Genomic DNA, 12,632 nt, shown 5'->3' with positions numbered 1-12,632 from the left:
AACCTTCGTCATCATTCTTAACCACTTCGACAACTGGTAAGGCAAGGTCCGGAGTAAGTGACTGCAGACTGTTAGGACGGAACAGTAAAATTCTAAAAACACGGTCCTCAAGCAACTCAAAAACAATTAAATCACCGGTTATTAAACAAAGATCATTTGCAACCTGAGAAAAATCACGAATATAATGGTTAATATCCCAAAGTCTTCTTATCCTAACATTCCACATATAATTCTTGCCGAAAAGGATAACAAAATCATCGAACAAATTATCACCAGTGAAATAATGTTGCATGAAATCCCTGGGTAACCATTGCAGTTGATTGAAAAAAATTAATAACTATAAAATGTAAAGGTTTTTTCAACATAACAGATAGTGTTTAAAGCTTATCAGATTCTTCTTCTCAGGGTGTAACATAACAACATGGAACTTTGAACCTTTAACCGTGTGTAGATAACTTTTAAAGTGATTTTAAAAATTTTTGGATATTTCGGATATCCGAAAATTTAATTTTTATTTTTTTCGGATATCCGAATATCCGAAGTATCAAATATCTGAAATATCCGAAAACTTATATTCGGATATCCGAAACTTTTGCTTGAACATGTATTATACACACTATAATACATAACTATAATAAATATGGTAATGGTAGTTACACTATAATACACAACTATTAAAAATATGGTAATGGTAGTTACGTCTTTTGCTTGAACATGGTAATGGTAGTTACGTCTTTTGCTTGAACATGGTAACGCTAGTTACATCTTTTGCTTGAACATGTATATACGCATACACAACTATAATAAATATGGTACTTATGTCTAGGGTGTTCAAAACCGGATATCTAAAAATTCGGATATCCAAAATTTTCGGATACCAGATTTCACTATCCGAATCCGTATCCGAAAATTCGGATATCCGATCGGATAGTGAATCGGATGTCCAAAGATCCATCTTTTTATTTAATTTTTATTTTTATTATTTTTTTCATATTTGGAACCAGATATTTCAGATAGTTTTGGATATCCGAATATAAGTTTTCGGATATTTTTCGGATATTTCGGATATTTTCGAATCTGAATTTTCGGATATTTCGGATTCGGATATCGGATATTTTGTTTGGATTTTCGAATACGAATAGTTTTGAACACCCCACTAATTAGAGCATGTATTGAAGATTGATGTGTTGGAAGAAAAGGAAAATATTAAATTTTGCTTTGTATCTTATCTTGTATCTTAGATCATCTGGTATCTATTATGTCCACTGGTGTTGGAGATATATTACTTTATTGCTAAGCAATTAAAATAATAAATTGTTAGTTTGTGGTCATTGTTGACTTTTAGTTAATAACATTCGCGACAGTAGTGTATACAAGATTTTATTAATCCACACATATAGTATATACATATATGTCATGGTTTGTATAAAATCGTATTATTAAACGATTTTAAAGACAACATCCTATGATCTAGAAATGCACACTTTGAATACCTGTGAATATCTCGAATTTTCTCACCCTGTAAACCGTAAAAAGTTAAATCAATTAAAAGATGAAATGAACCCGCTATAATTATAATTATAATTATAATTATAATTATTATTATTATTATTATTATTATTATTTTATTATTATTATTATAAAGTAGTGATGAACAGTAAAACTAAACTTTTAATATTATATTTATTTTGATTTTTTCTAATTTGTGTTTTTTTATTGAAAATGGATATCGTGTCGCTGTCGTACCAAATCGAACTGAAACCAACAATGATATTTAAAATAGATACCGTGACGCTGTCATACCATATCGAACCGAAACTGACAATGATATTTAAAATGGATACCGTGACGCTATCGTACCAAATCGACCTGAAACTCACAATGATATTCAATTTGTTTTTTTTTTCTATTGTAAACTATACAAGCATCAATAAAAATATAAAAAACACATTTTTTTTGTATCGTAAACTATACGAGTATTGATATGGGACTTATCCAACTAATTTCAACTGAATAACATTGGTACCAATATCGGTAGTATCGGAACCGATATTTTTGAATCGTTTTCGATTGATATTTTTCTATTGTAAACTGTAAACTATACGAGTGCCAACAAAAATATGGAAAAAGATATTTTTTACGGTAAACTATACGAGGGTTGATGCGTGACCAACCGAACCGATTTCAACCGAACAACATTGTTACAAATATCGGTATATCGGAAGCTGTATTCTTTTCTATGGTTTTTGATTGATATAAAGAACGTATTCTTTTAGGCATATCACGACTTTGTTTTTTTTAGTTTTTTCTTTCCGCTGCTATAGCGAGTGTCAGTACAAGAACAAAATGAACGGATAAAACTAAGTTCCCACAGCGTGGTGCGGGAAAAAACCACTAGTTATATATATACATATTAAAAGAAACTTACGATGAACAGTAAGTTTTCTTTTCTTTTTTTTTCTTTTTTTATTGCCTAATGAATTTGATAAAGTACAATGAGGATGACTGCATGATATTGGCAATATTTGTAATGTTTTTAGATGTTTAAACAATCGCCAATGATTTTTTTAAACAATTGTTAATTGTTATGGTAGAAAACATGAAGAAAAGTATTTTAATGTGTGTATATATTAGGACTTTAATATTGGGTTTCCTTTTTTTGGTTGCTACATCAAGTGCCAGTATCATATAAGGCTAAAGCGTGTGGGGGTCATGGTTGAGACATGATTCATCATGTAGGAACATGAATGGAAGGCTATACTAGGGATGGCAATAAAGCCCAAGCCCGACGGGTGTACCCGAAACCCGAAACATACGGGCCAGATATACCCGAAACCCAATGGGTATGGGCCGGGTACGGGCTTAAAAATAGAAAAAAAATCGGGTATGGGTACGAGTATGGGATTTAGTGATACCCGCCCGATACCCGGCCCATTTACCCGAATAATACCCGAAAGTATCATATTATAGATTTCCATATATATAAACTTAGTAGATGTATTTATTATCTTCTCTATAGTCATATGTGGATATGTATTTGGCAAGTGTTTAGTGAACATATAACTTATATTTGAGCATGTATATTGGATATGGAAGCTATCACCCTTTATTATGCGGATGTTTTATACAATTAGGTGGTCCTGATACAATTACTTAATTAAGTAATCGTTTTAATTTAGTATAATATATGTGGTCTGAATATGATATGTAAGTTATTAATCATATTTACATTTGTTATAGTCATTAAAATAGTAAATTATATAAACATCAAAGTAAAAATTGCACATTTGTCCCAATGGGTATTTTTAAGAAATTAACGGGTATACCTGATACCCGCAGGTATGCCCGATACCCGACGGGTAATTACCCGAAAAATACCCGACGCGTAACGGGCCGGGTATGGGACAAAGAATTACAACCGGGTACGAGCCTGGGATTACCAATACTCGACCCGAGCCCGGCCCATTGCCATTCCTCACCACCCCCTCCCTAATCTACCATGGTTTGCATAGATTAAACCATGACAACCATGGTCCTCCTTTCCATTTTTCAAGTAATCATTTCCTTTTTTTCTTTAGACAAAGATAAATTAAAATAAATAAGGGGATAGGGTTTTATATTTTTTAATTAATTTAATTTTTTCATAGTATATTATATATTCTTTTATTTTTTAAACTTTTAATTATAAATAGTAATTAATAATTCTTAAGTGTTTGTTTTTCTATTATTAGTATTTTATTTATCAGTTAATTTGTTTTTTAGTAATTAACTTGCCTTTGTAGTTTTTTAAAAAATTTCTACATTTGCATCTATGTTTATTTGACTGCACGTTGTGACGATACGTTATCACAGGCATTGGATCGGTATCAGTTCGGTTTTTTATAGTACCCATTTGATGCATGCACTCAATATCATCGACCAATAACGATAAAAACGAACACCGGTACAAACACCGAGATTGTTCGAATGATATCGACCGGTTCGTATTGTCACGGTACTGGTACTGATATTCATTTATTGTTGCAGACAAATTTGTATAAATGAAAAAAAATTAACCGGAAACTATAAAATGAATATATGTATCGGTACTAATGATGTTTCGTACGGTACGGTAGTGATACAATATCAATTTATCGAAAAAATTAAATCAATCAAAATAAATACCGATAGCGAACCGATTTTGTTCGGTCGGTTTGAGTTTGGTTAACTACGATAGCGGCATGGTATACGTTATCAAACAAGAAGCCATAAAAATGAATACATACATGTACCAATGTTGTTCGATTTGGTACAGTATGGTAGCGATGTCGTGTTAGATTATCAAAAACAAAAAAATAAAATAAATATGGTGTTATACAGATGTTGTTCAATTTGTTTCGGTTCGTTTTAGAACGATACCGGCACAATATTCATTTCAATAAAGTTTATATCTTGACAAAAATAAACAAAGAACGAAAACCAATCGAACCGATATCAACTGAAAAACATTGGTACCATTATCGATATTCGTTTTTATTCTTTTCGATCGATATAAAGTTTTTTCTTTCGATTAATATAGTGAGTGTCAGTACCGTAAGGAAACAAATAGATACCGACTGAACTCCTGCCGCGAAGCGCGGGGGAATTTCACTAGTTTAAATTAAAATGAAGTAACAAAATTAAAGTAAAAAAGATATAACCCATCTCCAAAGAAGTGGGTTAAAAGTGTAAATTTAACCCACTTGCATATATAAAACGTAGATTGAAGCTAAAAGATTTGGTGCCGAGAGATGAAATGACTTTAATATTTGAGATGTAATCATTTAATTTTGTGTTTTTGTTTAGTTTTACAGTCTTTTAGTGGCCCGTCTATTAATATATAATTATGCCGTTCAAAAAATATTTAATTATTGGTATAATAATTTTGTGAAATAATATTGGATGCAAACTAGGTATAACTAGTATTAAGCACCCTCGCGTTGCGGTGGGGACATAAAACCGTGCCAAATAACATCAATGTCACACCACTGCGAGCGATCACCAACACTGAATTCGTAGCGTGTTAATGCGAAGAAATTAGATCGAAACGTAAAACATAGAAAATAATAAGTAAGTCGATCTCGGACCTGCATTTATGACGAACCTGTCACATAGGAAAAAATAGACGGCGTAAAAACGTTGAACCACACACGCACGTTGTTTCGTGTTACCTCGCAAGATTTAGAACGAAGAGTAAAACGAAAACAATTCGAAATATGAAAAGTTTAGGGACCAATGTCGAAAATAAAAAAGCTGTGAGGTTAACTTGTAAAAGATGAAAAGTTTTAGGTTAAAAGTAAAAATTCAAATACTTTTTAGTAAAAAGTAATTTATCAACTACTTTTGGTTTAAAGTAAAAAATTCATTTTTTTTAAACACTCCCTAACATTTGTTACTAACACTTATAAGCCCTTGCTAATTTCTAGTATTTAAATTAAATTAAACTTAAACATCATTCAAAATTTGAACCAACAATGACCCAACCCACCGGCCCACTATTTTACCACCTCTAGGCTCAAGCAAATGGTAGAAGAAAGACCTATAGAAACATAATGAGAAGCACGATTTTGATCTCCTTAATTCTTAATAAAACGAGTCTGTTAATAATACACAATACGATATTGAAAGGTTGATGTGAAATTGTAATCTACCTGCTTTTTATAAAGCTTTATATGTGAGGGCTGTAGTCATGGATCAAGTTGTAATCAATGTTTTAGATTTTAGATTTTAATAATCAAAAGGTTTTAGTTACATGCAGTGTATTTTTTATTGTAGATTCTATAGCATGGAATGCTTTTAGATATTTATAAATCATGTATGTTCACTTCATATTGAAGTGTTTCGACGGTATTCCTAAAACTCCAATTATATTATTTAAAGAGAAATAATAACGAGCATCTAACTTTCTTGAAGTAAATGTAGTAGAACCAGACTTGGGAAACCATCACAACACTTCGGGAGAGAGTGTGTCTGTTGGTGGTTAAAACAATTAACATTTATTTGATTACCATCCATAGGAGATCGTTGTAACTTAGATATTGCTAATGCTTGCTTCTGTCAGCAATAATTTAGTTACAACCAACTGCCCAAACTTCCGTTAAAGGCCCAAGTTACTTCTCATCGCAATTGCTGCTAATAGCTCAGGCTATTGTTGATCGCCCAAGTATCTGTTGATAGTCCAATCATCATCATCATACTCAGTAAATCTCAACAATAGTAAAGCTAAGGTAGAGTCTGAGGAGAGTAGATGTAGACAGCGCAAGTATCTGTTGATAGTCCAATGTACTTTCTTATCACATTTACTATCGACAACATATTTGTTGTTGATCATAGTCGCTACCGATGGGCCTGTTCCTAATGATGATCACTTCATACGTATAATATGTTCCAGCTCTTTTCGGCATAAAACTTCTTTGTTTCTATTTACCTTCAAAGACAATCTTGACCAGCTCTTGGGTTTGAATCATTACATGGACATTTATGTCTTTTTCTTCTTCTATGGTTTTGGAAACCAGACAGGTCGGTTCGCTAATCGGTCCAAAGTATAAATTTAACCTTGACTTTAGATTGTATATTTCCTTCCAACGTAACTTCAAAACAAATGAAACAAATCAGATCAGTCAGATATGTAGTTCGATTAGTTTTTAGAAACAAATTTACAAAAAATAATAATAATTACCAAGAACAATATATTGGATCAGTTATTATAAGTGAACTTGTGAATCAATCAACATATTCGGCCTCATTTGACTGTTCAACTTGGGCCACAAAGTTCAACTGGGTGTACATTACCAAAAAGTGGGTCTTTTCTCACAGATTTAGGTCTGCTCGAGTTATATTTGTTTCGGGTTGTTCAACGCTTAATATTCAAAATGGGCCTACTTTGGGCCTCAATGATTTTCTGAATTTAATGAAGTGAAAGTCCAACTTTTTTTTTTGAACGTCCAACATAAGAATCGCCGGGTACTCCGTACGCGGCACCCATTGGCCGAAAGGTAGCCCGCGGCAGCCCAACCTGCACGCACGGAGCCCCTAGCCCACCATGCCACCAGTTCCGGGGAAAACCCGACCCTGCACCCGCCCGAGGGCATGACAATGCAAAGCTGATAAAACCCGGGTGGATCAGGAATCGAACTCAAGACCATTCGGTCAAAAGTCTTCCCTCATTTCCATAACCACTGAGCTATAAGCCCAGGGTTGAAAGTCCAACTTTTAATAGATTAACTTGAGCCCCTATTTATTATTTAACCAAAGTTTTGCGGTTGAGATTTTCGATAGGAAAACGAGTGGAATGTTGAGGGTATCGGTTACCAAAGCCCGGAGGTGGTTTCATATAGAAGGGGACCGGTTGACACAACACTATGCAGACCAATGCACAATAAGAAATATGATTATGGAAACGAGTTGGTTAGAGCCGAGGTTGTGACCTTCTCAACTGTCGTAGATAAAAACAAAGGACGATAATGCTAAGAAAGACTTATGTATAAAAAACAGCCGGTTTTAGGTTGGGAGATGAATATTAGAATATCATCTTGGTGCAAGTTTTCGTACATGGGATATACACATAACTTGATCTTTATATTTGTATAACAATACTCTTTCTTTTGCTTTAAAGAGTTGTAGTTGACTTTGTATGGAGGGAAGTTCAGGTAAATAACTATTTTCACCTTTGATTATTACGGCCATTTGACCAAATGTATAAATGGATTTTAACATGGTATTATAAAACTTTTGGTTATCTCTCGTATTTGTAGTGGGCTAATAAAAAATAAGTACTTTTACTTAAATACCTAACGATATCGGGTAAGTAAGGTCGTATTCATATGGAATTTATGGTCAATATTTAGCAGATTAACTAGAAAATTACTATTATCTAAATTGGGGGTTTGTTTGTTTGTTTGAGAAAAAACACAATTTGTCAGGAAAAGTGTTATCAGAATGAGAAGAAGTGACCCTCACCCGGAATCCCAATTACCAATTTAACACTAAAAACTCATTCATTGATTCAAACACCACACAGACATAATCTTGGAATTAATGACTTTGTATCTGGGTCCATGAGATTTTATTTTTGTTATTATTTTCATCCAACTGCCAAACTGGGTTAAAATTTTTTGTACTTCTCTTTTTTTTATCGTTTTCCTCATTTAATTAAAATATATTATGGCACAAAATGATGATTATACCCTTCATTCAAATGAGAAGAAAGACAAAAAGGGACAAAGTTAGCAAAAAATTCTAATCCGTCAACTGGATGAAAATGACAACAAAAATGAAACCTTAGGGACCCAAATACAAAAGGACTGGTTTCATTTTTTGACATATCTAAACTCAGGACCATTTTAGCACTACTCTTTTAGTTTTTATTTGGGCTTTAGCCTTTTAAGGGTCTCTACTATGTAGGCTTTGCATAAGTTTTTGAGTTTTGGTTGGGCTTTTTTTGTTCATAGTGGAATAATATTATCTCAAAACACAATTGTGTAGACTGTTTTTCCAGGCTGTTTTTTATTGTTTATATACCTAGAAAAGTGAATCGCGTGCGTTGCGCCGCGGCGAACGAAATTGACGTGCAGTCAACTAGATATAAACACCTTATCATGCTTCGTTCGTCACATAAATTTGAGTAACAACTATAACTACATTGTTATATTTATATTAATAATTGTGTAGTAGCACAAAACCACGCATGAAAGATGTGGTACCTTAGTTTATAATTTACAATATTTTTGGAGCAAAATATTTAAATTTTATAAATATACACTTTGTATGAATTTTGATCGTTTAGCCCACATGCCCCCGTTCATTTAAGTTTACGTCTTGCTCATGCAACGGTGGCAATTTGACATGTTTCACAAACAAAGTATAAACTTGTTAGCCTACCAAGTGTAATAAGCACCCTTATAATAATTTGGTTATGAAGGGGAAGACTTACCCCTTGTCTTGGAGTTCTATTTTCAGCAACTTTTTGTCAGCTCCAGTTATTACAGTTGATATCTTCTCCATTTTGCGACTACCTTTTGGAACCGACAGACCGACAGAACACCTACTTTCTCTTGTCACGTCTCAAAACAGATCTGGGAGCTCGTTTCAACACGATACAAAATTTAAAATCCAAGCAAAAAGTTCAATAGCTGCCCCTCTTTCAAAAGGATTAAAAACATATCATTCAAACATGTGTAACTAATAATTAGGACCATAACAGTATAAAATAGCCATACTCAAGTGAAGCTGTTGAAAATGATAAGAAATTAGCCCGCCGCACGTTGCGTCGGAGGCACAAAGCATTCACTAAGTTGGTTGTCTCCGCGTGTTGTGGCGTGAGACCTATTGCTTTATGTCTTTGAAATTTTGCAACCACCACTAATCAACATGATCCTCAACATACAAACACCACCTCGAAAACTGATCACATACCTAAATACGCCAAACGAAACCAACTTGTATAAACATTCATAAACACATAGGCAATCAAATCTGATTAAAAAATTAAAAGGTCACCCTTTTATTGCAGCATGAGAACAAATATTCACAATAGCCCCTTTGTCAGAGAGTCGCAGAACGAATGGAGAAGCCACGTCCGTAGCCGGTTGCCATCGCGTCTCCGTCACCACCGTCGCAAGGACACGGTTGCAACACACGCTATACATCCAATGATTCAACTGTTGGTCCTATGAAATCAGAATGAGGCCCATGTAAGGAATCAAATAGTTAAACAAGAAATCTGTTGGGTTTAGTAAAAGTAGAAGGGAAAAAAATATTAGTACCTCTTCAAAGGCCCAGTCATCAACTTTTTACTTGCTTCACCTCTTGGAAGTTGGAAACCAAATGAGACCCTCAATCAATTTCATCCATTCTGCATCACACAAAAAGATTAAATTACAAGCTATAACCACATTCATAAACCAAACGATTCATAATTAATTTACAACGTATTTAAAAGAACCTGATAAACACCTTTTGTAGAGATGTTTCAATATCACCAATAAAATACGCTTCGTGCGACCACTTGTCGATGAAGATCGAGCTCGAGGAATCTCGATCATGGTTCCCACCTCATACTCAAATGTCAACCTCATCTGAGTGAGTTCGTTGTGCATATCAAAGATTCGTGCTTAAAATCTTCAATCGCCGACCGATTTGGTCAAATAACCCTAATAACAACACCGCTCCGTCTCTATTGTCTCGATTTAGGGAAATCACGTCGGTGGTGAGCGGTGCATATAAAGAAGTATCGGTCGATTCAGGTGAGCAGCGACCGTCGAGACTTGCGGCTAACACGGCTACCAGTTACCACCATCACCCTTGTCTTTCAGTTTCGGTGTGCGCCATCGTTACCACGATCGACCGCCGCCTTGCAAAGCCGTACATCGGCTAGCAGCGGCAGAGTTCTCCATGGTCTCATGTTTCTCTCTATTGAGAGCGTGTGTGTAGGAGGGTGTATCTGATTGTAGAGAAGAAGAGAATGAGAGAGAGTATTAGCAGTGGTGGGTGAGGAGGTGTAAAAGCAGTGAAACGTGGCAAAAGATGAGAACAAAAGTGTTATACTACTTTAAAGCAAAATATACAAACCATCAATGCCTAAGAATGTTATAAATTAGAAGTATATATAATTAGCCATTTGAATATTTACTAGCTAACGGAAGCTACCCAATGACAAGTTTGTGTTTTAATTTACATGAGGACATGTTTTACTGGCAAGCAACAATCATGTGACCTCATAGAACATACTATCTTCTGATATGTTTTGCAACCTATTATATATGTAGAAACGGGATCGGGAGAAAATACTCAAAAGTGTGAGAACAGTGAGAACGCTTCCTGGCCCAACACGTGTCACGCCGCTTAGAAAAGGGCGGGGGGCTTTTTTGTCCTTTCATCTTCTGCTTTTACAGTTCCGTTTTTCCCAATGTTGTTTTAATTTTTGGTTTTTAAGATTTTTGGCGTTAACCAAATTTAATAATTAATGGCATTTTAATGGTTTCATTGTATCAACATTTTGGCGTTTATGGCGTTTATTCACATCCTATGCCATTGGAACCCAGTGAGCAGGAAATCTATTTGAATGATGTTTTCCAAGGGTTTTAAACAAGATGGCCTATTGTTCTATTATTTTTTATAAACATTTTGGCGTTTGTGGTATCTTGGCGTTTTACTATTGTTCGATTATATTTCAACCACGGGAAAAAAAATACAAGGGAGGGAAATAAATTAAAGATCCTAATCGGATCTCTTTTCCCTATCTTCACTGTCATCAGTCTCTCTCATCTTTAATAGTACAAGAACTGTCACCAAATATATGGCGTTTTATGTAAAACTTAACAAACCCATCGGTTTGATTTTTTTTGCCTGCTCGTCTGTTGAACTGGCTTTTTTTGTGGTTGTTTGGGGACATAGATCTATGGCGTGTGAGTGAGTTTTTCGCTTTTTCTTTATCTGGATCTTCATCTTTATAGTGAACCCACTCTTCAGTGTCATTGATCTTTTCTCCTCATCCAAACCTTCTTCAAGAACAAAAAATACAAAATGCCATATGACTGGCATCAGTATCTTTTTCTTGAAATTTTGTCCATCTCATGCAGCAAAATCTTTCTGAGTTACCCCCCTCTGATAACAATTCATTTAGTTTATTTGTTGGCGTTTTACAGTGGGTGGTATTTAGTAGTATTAGCGTTTGTTTTTTTTTTATTTGATCAAATGGAAGTTGCTGAGACATATCATTTTATAGGATGTCTTGGCGCCTAAATTAGGCGGTGCATTATTATAATAAAGTATTCTTCTTTTCAGTTACTGTTTTGTAATTATTGTTTTTGATAAGCTTTATCTCTGAAGTCTGTAACACGTAGGGGTGAGCAAAAAACCGAATTAACCGAACCATAACCAAATTAACCGACAAAACCGAACCGAAAAAACCGAACCAAATAAAAAACCGGTGGGTCGGTTAATGGTTTTTTGAAAACCGAAAGTAGCGGGTCGGTTATGGTTATCATTTTTTCCATACACGCCATAATCGAACCGAACCGACATGTAATAAATCTTTGTAGGATTTAGGACTTTTCACCTATTTTTAATACTTGATGTTTTTAACTAAAGATTTTTAGTACTTATGGATTTTTCATATTGTACTTATGGGTTTTTCATATCATTTTGTTCTTTTGGTTGAATGTTTATTTGAATTTATGGAATGTATCATATCACTTTGTTTGAATATTCGATAATAATTGGTATTAATATTATAGATTATATGTATTTTTTAATACTATGTAGTATACTAATATATACATGCAATAACAATTTATTCCATTTTAAAAAATTTAAGCTATTTTTAGCTAAGCTAAATACACGGTTAACCACCCATAACCGACCCGCTATAACCATCAAAACCGAATAACCATAACCACGATAACCGATCGATTATGGTTATGGTTATCCAATACCCGAAATCGCGGTTATGGTTATGGTTTTTGGTCAAAACCGACCCAAACCGACCCATGCACACCCCTAGTAACACGTCCCATCTTTCAAGTTTGGCATTTTAGTTTCTTCAGTATTACTGATTTTGTATTTACTGTTTCTAGTTACATTTTCAAGTTTGCTTTTTATTTTTTTATTATTTT

At 34.2% G+C, this 12,632-nt stretch overlaps 1 long non-coding RNA gene across 5 annotated transcripts; it reads right to left on the bottom strand.

Annotated features, from left to right (window-relative positions):
- Nucleotides 1-5,920: 5,920 nt before the first annotated feature.
- On the bottom strand, nucleotides 5,921-10,595 carry LOC110912445. 5 transcript variants are annotated; one of them, XR_002577938.2, is made up of 5 exons: nucleotides 9,973-10,594; nucleotides 9,783-9,871; nucleotides 9,517-9,686; nucleotides 8,951-9,432; nucleotides 5,921-6,608 (listed from the first exon to the last, which is right to left on the bottom strand). It is a non-coding gene; the product is annotated as an uncharacterized LOC110912445 (long non-coding RNA). The 5 variants fall into 5 exon arrangements; XR_002577939.2 differs by lacking the exon at nucleotides 5,921-6,608 and adding an exon at nucleotides 8,637-8,834 and having other exon boundaries at nucleotides 9,973-10,595; XR_002577936.2 differs by lacking the exon at nucleotides 5,921-6,608 and having other exon boundaries at nucleotides 8,637-9,157; nucleotides 9,237-9,432; nucleotides 9,973-10,586.
- Nucleotides 10,596-12,632: the final 2,037 nt, after the last annotated feature.

This window comes from Helianthus annuus, chromosome 15 (genome assembly GCF_002127325.2).
Source record: "Helianthus annuus cultivar XRQ/B chromosome 15, HanXRQr2.0-SUNRISE, whole genome shotgun sequence".
Taxonomy (NCBI): Eukaryota; Viridiplantae; Streptophyta; class Magnoliopsida; order Asterales; family Asteraceae; genus Helianthus; species Helianthus annuus.
The sequence above is the reverse complement of the archived record's forward strand: the minus strand, read 5'-3'. Positions and strand labels throughout refer to the sequence as shown.